The sequence below is a fragment of the Vigna radiata genome, chromosome 6 (genome assembly GCF_000741045.1).
Source record: "Vigna radiata var. radiata cultivar VC1973A chromosome 6, Vradiata_ver6, whole genome shotgun sequence".
Classification (NCBI taxonomy): domain Eukaryota; kingdom Viridiplantae; phylum Streptophyta; class Magnoliopsida; order Fabales; family Fabaceae; genus Vigna; species Vigna radiata.
Window position 1 is genome coordinate 6,052,507 of NC_028356.1, and position 8,818 is coordinate 6,061,324.

At 28.8% G+C, this 8,818-nt stretch overlaps 1 long non-coding RNA gene across 2 annotated transcripts; it reads left to right on the top strand.

Annotated features, from left to right (window-relative positions):
• Positions 1 to 7,183: 7,183 nt before the first annotated feature.
• LOC111241835 lies at positions 7,184 to 8,818 on the top strand. 2 transcript variants are annotated; one of them, XR_002668146.1, is made up of 3 exons: positions 7,184 to 7,839; positions 8,185 to 8,366; positions 8,528 to 8,818. It is a non-coding gene; the product is annotated as an uncharacterized LOC111241835 (long non-coding RNA). The 2 variants fall into 2 exon arrangements; XR_002668145.1 differs by lacking the exon at positions 8,528 to 8,818 and having other exon boundaries at positions 8,185 to 8,403.

Sequence of the window (8,818 nt, forward strand, 5' to 3'; positions counted from 1 at the left end):
TGTCTTGAACATTGTTTTAGATTTGTGAATTACTTCCTGATAAACCTTGCACATTAAAGACAACAAGAATGGTATTTAAAAGCCTTGATCATCATCAACGTTGCTCATGTATTTGTTATTGGGAGCGTCAAATATTCAATAGCATTAAATACTATATTTACCATAGCATTTATTGTAGCATTGTTTTTACCAGTGTCTGGCTTCAAATATTTATTAAAAATTATTGGAAAAACGTTTTAGTAAAGATTAGTTTATGAAATTAAAAATTTCAGTTTCTTGAAAAAATATTCTTCATAAATATTTATTAAAATACATTGAAAAAACTATTTAGTAAAGGCTCATTTATGAAATCAAACATTTAGGCTATGTTCACATGAAGAAATTATATTGTTCAAAAGAAAATACGAATGCTAATTAGAAGGATAAAATATGTTTGTTTGAATAAATTTGTGAATAATGATTTAAGCGGATTTATAAAATACGTAATTTTTTTATGGATCATGATATTTTGATAATTTTTTAATAATTTTTTTATAATAGAATATGTGTCACTATTTTATTGGTTTATTTGAATTTATGTTTGAAATGAACCAATTCGTTGTCAAAAAATTATTAAAAAAAATATTATTAAAATGTATTAATCGAGAGAACCGTACCATATAAAAAAAAATATTAACACGTCTGGATTAAAAATATTATCTGTATTATTTTTTAAAATTTGAGAATTAAAATGTATTAAAATTTTGAATAAAAATAAATTTTAATTCTACATTAAAATTTAGGAATAAAATCATATTTAATTATAAAATTTATACATAAATAATGAAAAGGTTTAACAGAGGTGTAGATTCAGGCCAATTTATTAATTATTTATTTTTTGTTACTATTATTATTTACTTCTTTGAATTTTAAAAATCTTTTACTTAACATAAATTAAGAGGCCAATGTCACAGCTTGTGTTCTTACCTTTTATAATTAAAAGGATATTCAAATTTACTTATTCAATATTTTTAAAAGTTATAATATTTTAATTGTAGCATAAGACCCGATTTTAACATGTAAGAAATATTTGCTTAAAATTATTATGATTAAATTTTATAGCATTTCAATTTTAGAAGATTTATATTACAAGTTGGTATCATATCTAAAAACTTAGAAAATAGTTTTAAAATAGTAACGGTTTATTTATTATAACATAAATATTTTAGTATTACATTGTAAAGCTCTATAAATAGAAGAAAAAAATGTATTATTCAAGTTTTATTTAAAAATATAACCATCTCTTTAAACTTACTATTTTCCTTTTCTATAATTTTTCTTTACTATTTTTCTTTTTTATCATTTTTCTGTTGTAAAATATTATTATTTTATTACGATATAAAGTTATGCAACGTTCATAAACGGTTGGAACGTTCATTTGGAACGTTGATGTTATTATAATATTGCAAAAGAACATTTATTTTTTTTGGTCAATGTTCATGAAGTGTAACGTTCCAATTCTTAGTAACGACTTTTTTACACCTAGCTCTATAAAAAGAGCTTCTCTTCTATTATAAGAGAGTAGCAGAAAAACATATTTTCCAATCTCTACTTTCTCTCTATTGATTTCCTATCCTCTTATTTTATTTTCTAAATCTCATATTTTGGATATTCGTGTTTTTGTTCGCTTTTATCCAACATTTTCTTTAAGATGACGATGTAAAGCATAATAATGTTATCTAATTAGAACTTTATTCTTAGTAAATTCATTTTTATAAACTTTTTTAGTCAATTTTCATGGAGATAGCATGTCTGCATGTGACTCTTTGGATATCTCAGACGAAGTTGAATATCTATGTGTCTAAGATTGTAAGGGTATCTTTGAATGGTTGATATGAATTTTTGATGTATAGGTATTGTATCATGGTGTGAGATCTTAAAATTTTAATAATTAAAAAATATAAATGTGGTTAAATATCTTAAGTAAAAGATAAATTGGATGGTTAGTTATAATTTAAAAAATTTATTTTATTTTAAAATATTTTTTAAGTAATAAGACTTAATAAATAATTATTTAGTTAAAAAAATATTATTAGATGTTGTTTGATATTTTCGAATATTATTATATTATTACAAATTAAAAAATATCTTGAAATATTGTTATATAAAATTATTATTATTGTTAGATAATAATAATAATAATAATAATAATAATAATAATAATAAATTATAGTATTTTCCTTATAGATATTAGACTTATAATGAGAGAACGTCAGAAAAAAAAGAAGTGAAGAGTATGGGTTAAGGAGAACTTAAATTCTTGTTTTAAGGGTGGTAAAAAAGGTCGAGCATGGTAGGTCGTCCCACCAACCCCGCAAAAAAAAAAAGGTGGGTCGGAATAACCTTTTAAACTCACCTGCCCTTTTCGACTTGCCCTGTATAGCCTTTCAGCCTGGTAGGCTAACCCACCAGTCCAACATCATGAAAGAAAATTAAATGGAAGGAACTTACTCTTATCTGTAACACACGACAACACTTTTTTTAAAAATTTGGAACATCGTGATCTCTTTCATTCTTTAGAATCCTAATTCTTTGTTTATCTCCACGTCAATCGCACAATCTCATCTCATCTCCTTCATTTGTGTAAATCACGTCAACTACCCTTTTTTACCTTGGTTAAATATACCTCAGTTCATTCACCATTACGAATAGTCAAAAATAATTGTTATTGTTTCCATTTACTATACTGGTGTGATGATGAAGTTTGATAAATATTGGGATGAATATGTACATTCTAAATATCTCTAAAACTTTATTTACATATGTTTTCTAAGACAAACCTAACAATTCTTGTGATCTATCACGAAATATTTCTATTTCTATCACATAATATGCCTCACCCATATTTTTCATTTCAAAGTTATTAGATAGAAACCTTCTAATCTCACTTCATCGACCAAGATCATATTAATTGCAAGCAAAATATCATTAACACATGGAATCAGAAATATAAACTTGTTCACATTGACCTTCAGATATATACACCGATCAACAATGTTTTCCTTAAAACCAAATGTCACAATAGTATCATTGAACTCAAAGTATCATTGTCAAAAAGCTTGTTTAAGTCCATATATTAATTTATCGAGTTTACACACTATGTGTTTCTTTCCTTCTTTAAAGAACCCCATCGGTTGGTCCATATAAACATCATCTTCTAAATCCCCATTTAGAAAGGCAATTTTAACATCCATTTGATGCAACTCAAGATCATAATAAGCTATTAATGTCGTGACAATTCTAAAAGAATCTTTCTTAGAAAAAAAGAGAAAGTGTTTCCTTATAGTCAATGCCATCTTTCTGAGTAAAACCTATGGCAACAAGTCGGACCTTGTAATGTTCTATATCATCATGAGAGTCACACTTACATCTTTCTGACAATTTCGTAAGGTCCCATACATAATTTTGTGTCGTTGATTTAAGTTCATCATACGTAGCATCTAACCACTTATCAAAATTATCACCATTAATGGCTTCTGAGAATGAAATTGGGTCATTAATACTTAGTCATTTTTTGACTCTTATAAATAAATTGTATAATCATTCTAAATAACAGAGTTTCTTTCTCTATGAGATCTTCTTAATATTATTTCTTGTGGTTGTTCTACTTTTGACTCATTGTTAACCTCAAGATCATTAATTTGTTGTTCTTCTTGATTGTTGTGTGTTTCTACAACATTGGTTACAACAACACTTGAAGAAGAAGTACCACCTATAAGAACTTGTACTCTAACTTCCTTAATCTCCTTATTACATGAATCTTCGTTCCCATTTTACCATTCTCAATGAATTGAGCATTTTCAGTTTCAATGATTTTAATACTATGGGTAAGATAGTAAAACATATGCCATTTTTATTTTTCTGGATAACCAATGAAATATCCACTGATTGTTCTTTCATCTTGTTTCTTTACTTGTGGATTGTGAATTCTTATTTTTTTTCTTGACAACCTCAAACATGCAAATGCTTCAAATTGAGTTTCCTCCTTGTCCATAACTCAAAAGAACATGTTTTGAACAACTTTACTAGGAATCATGTTCAACAAATACATGACAGTCTTTAAAGCATACATCCACAATGATATAGGTAAACATGAATTACTTAACATCCTCATAACCATAACCATTAAGGTTTGATTACACATTTCCGATACACCATTTTGTTATGGTTCCTGACGTTGTGTAATGAGCACAAATACCATGCTTCTCAAGAAACTTAGCAAACGAACCTGGGTGTTGTCCACTTTCATCATACCTTCCATAATACTTACCATCTCTATTTGACCTTATGATTTTCACCTTTTTGTCTAATTATCTTTCCATTTATATAAACTTCCAAGACATTAACAAATTGAGATTTCTCATGCAAAAAACCATCAATAAAGGTAATGAAGTACTTCTTTTTATCGAAAGAATTTACATCAAACAAACTACACAAATAGGGGAGTGTGATTTCAAGAAGCTGAATGCTTTTTGTGGCTCTTTTCTTTTTTTATTTTCCAATAATAAAATCCACACACACATTCAAATTAATAAAATCTAAATTCGGAAATATTTCATTTTTTACTAATATTTGTTTTCTTTCTTTCTAAATGTGTCCTAAATGCTTATGCCACAAGTAAGCAAGTTGCTCATCTATTAAACTACGTTTAGTGCCAATATTGCAATGCAATGTCATAAGAATTTCAACAAATAAATTATCCAAATTTAATTTATATAAACCATTATAAAGTGTACCAGATCCATTCATATAAGTACACTTAAATAAACTAAAACAACCATTTCCAAACTTAAAAGAGTATCCAACAACATCAAGCTAATGATACTAGGTACATAGAAAGTATCCATCATGTCTAAATGATATCCAATGTCAAGGATTAAACGATAAGTTTAACCATGGGGTTCTTATGGGTTAGACTATCAAAAAGCAAATGCATTTGTTGATATAAGTAGCCAAATCAATTCCTTTAAGATATCCTTCAACTCTATAGTCTCATACCTATACAGTCTCTAGATCCCTCTCATTCTGATGTATGTTCGATTCGTCCATGTGTCCCTTCCACTCGAAGTCTGCCAGGAGCCGCTCCTTATCTGTACCTCTTGCACTCCATGCCTCTTGCACCGGCGATCACTCCCCGTCTTTATCAGTGCTAGGTTTCACATGAAAAAATTGGCCAAGCTTTTACATGAGTCGTGGGATTCGAACGCATGTCAATAATCATTTCATTGATAAAAAAAATCTGTCGATAATCATTTCATTAATAAAATATGTCAATAATTCAAATTTCAAATTTCGTTGATAAAATTCGTCGATATTTTAAATTTACCGATAGAGTTATTTCTATCAGAGAAATTTTGTCAGTAATTTCAAAAAAAATTGTAAGGCAAATAAAATTGGGCTTGCTCTTCCAATAAAAAAATTCAACCCGTTAAAAACCGAAACAAATGTAAAAATATTAGAACGAAAACTGTAATTATTACATGCCTAACGTTAATACTATGAGTCATAAAAACTAAACACAAAAACATATTCGGAGATACATAAATATTGTTCTATTTTGGGAAGATCCACTAATATACAAATATAATAATATTAATCATATTAATGCATTAATAATAATTATAATATATATATAAACTAAAATCACTTATTATCTTTGGATATATAAATAAAACTAACTACACGCAAAATTACCTATCATCATATTCATTAATTATAAGAAAAACTAATCCACTTTTTGAAATGAACTTTATTAATCCATAAATCAATTATTCATAATTTAGGATACTTGTGTAATTGAAATAAAACATTAATAATTTTGAAATCAAATAACCTTATAAAATGACTTAGTGATTAACAAAATTGATCATCGACTTCATATAAATAAATACATTTTATTACTATAAATAAACTATATATAACCATTAATTTTAATCTAGAGAACGCAATTCAATAACACGAGTCAAATGATGAGCTAATTAAAATAAATCAGCGAAGTCAAACATCCAATTCAAATAAACACATTTAGTTGATGCACCATCGTCTAGGCATAAAAGCTGGTGCTTTTGTTTTCACTTTGCAATTAAATCACTCATTACCAATCAAGGTGTAACACTGAAAACCATGAGTTCAACTCTAATCGTATAACAGGAGATTCAATTTTCATGCCAATTAAAGCATGAAAGAAAAAAACAATTCAAGAGACAACTAAGTCAATTCTTGAATTGCTTTCAATGCATTTATCATAATATTTTAAATGAATACCATACTAGAATTAATTCGAAATTAATTCTTCATTTATATATATTTTTTATTTTCTTTTGCTCATTAATAAAAATATTTATCAAGTATACCCTTCCAGCCTTGTGTTTGGACGAAGAAGTTTAACAATTTTAAGAAATTAAAAAATATTTAAATTACTTACAATTGAATTACTCTCATTTTTTAAATAGACTTTTTATAGAGTAATTAGAATATTTTGTTTTGTTTAAATAAAATAATTTAATTCAATTTTATCTTTTGATTCAAATCGATTCGACTCTATCTTTTATTGGATTTAGATCAATTCGAATTAACTTTTAATCTAAACTAATTTAATTTAGTTTTTGTTCTAAATTAACTTACTTCAACTTTCAATCTCACCTAATTCATATGGAACTCTGATTGGGAATGACTCGGCTCACTAATCATGAAATAACAAATTTTTTATATTTTTAGAAGTATTTCTTTCTAATTACCAAATAAGTTATTTTAGAGTAAAAAAATTTAAATCCTTTACCCTTCTAACTTACCTCATCCAAAGTTTGACTGTTTGCTTACCTTCCACATGATTAGAGGAAACTCTGCGACATGTGTCTGATCGAGTCATGTTGCCTAAGATGAACATGAAATTGCTAAACAAAGGCAGATAGAATGCAAGAAAATAGGGCACTATTTTAAAAATAAATAAACAATGAATTGGTGCATATTTACGTGTTGAGCTGAGGAGCCTCCACAAGAAAGGAAAGAAAAGGAACCAAAACATGGCTTCTACGCGTTGAGTAGACGACCCTCCACGATGTTCTTCTTCTCCACGTGTATACTACGGAAGAATGCTATATATTAGGCATAAAGAACAGCACTCACAAGCTTCTGCGATGAAGAAAAGAAGAGGAGAAACGAGGGAAAATTACATATTACGAAGAAAAAAAAATGGTTAGAAAGTAGAGGACTTCGATATTCTGGCAATCCGAGTCCTTTAAATTGCTGAAGGGTAGACTCAGATAATATGCTTTATTTTGCAAGTAAGCATTTCACACTGAAAAGTGGTTTGAATTTTACTACACAAGTGTAGTGAATTCAATCTATTTTTCTGCCACAATTTGTTATAAGCCATTGAAACTCAGTTTTTCTCTTTTTTTTTTTTCTGTTTTTATTCAAACAGTACTGGTGAATATTAGGTGTTTGTAGTTTGGTTCATTGAATTCACCAATTTTCTCAGTTATATTAGAATGTATATACTAAACTAAGTGTGAGCCTCTTCTTGTATTGTCCATTGCTCATAACTTCCATTTAGTCACCCAACTGCACCACAAGTGCTCCTTCAACGAACGGCACGGACATCCAGTTGTTGTTTTTGTTAATTAGTGAAATTCTCATGGAGAATTCAAAACTTCATTTTGTAGTAATACCTGTAATTTGACGGATTTGAAGGCCACGTGTGAATCCAATCCGATACTGGATGAGAGTAGTGTTTGATGAAATCTCTCCAGCCGTAAACTTCATCCCTGGCTTGATTAAGGCTTGTTCCATACCTCACAGGTTTGTGAACATCTTCAGAAAATAAACGCATCTTTTCAGCACTAGGAAGGTTGAAGAACTGTGTTGAGACTTCTAGGACTTCATCCATCACCGATTGATCAATCCTATGGTCAATAACCTACAAAATTGAAGCCTAATGTAAATATATAACATAGTATAACATGTCTTTATAGAGCCTTGAACTTAAAATACATCCTATGTTAGCTACTATAATTAATTATCATATGTATGCTCATGTATAAAAGAATGCATGTAAATGTTTGTGTTTGTTGCATCAATATGAAAAAATGATATGCAGATTGAGCAGGTGCTATATATACCTGAAAGCATCCTATCTCTTTGCAGGCAATTCGAATTTCATTGATGGTTGATCTAGAAACAAGAGATTGATCACGCGAAGTAGACAAATATCTATGATGGGAAGAGTGGTTGATATTGGAAGATGAGGGCTGGGTCGTTGTGATGGTGGAAGAACATAACGTCGAGGTATAGAAGACACTCCAAGCTTGTTAAGACTCACAGCACTGGTAAATGAAGAAGCACCATTACCTTGTTGCTCCATTGTTTCTCTTCCCAAATCTTATCTTCGATTCTATTGATTTGAGACAGGGCCAGTCACAAATATATTTATAAGCGTCTCTAATGGATATGTCACATTCATTATAGTCCTCTATCTGTATTTTTTCAGGTTGTTCACTTACATTGTACATGCTAGAAAGTACAGAAAAATGTTTTTCGTTCGGAAAAGAGTGTGGATTAAATGGTAGTAAGCTCTAGGTTTGAGTGATGATGAGAGTTGAAGTCAGAAGGGAAGAAAAAAGAGAGCAAAGTGATGAAGGAATTTTTATGGAGTTACTGCTAGTGGGAAAAAAATAGGTGGCTTGGCTTATTTGGTCTTTTTCTTTTGTTGGATAAATGTTTGTACTTTTTACACGTACTAGAAGAAGTACAAGTACATGCTGCATAGAGATTATTGGCT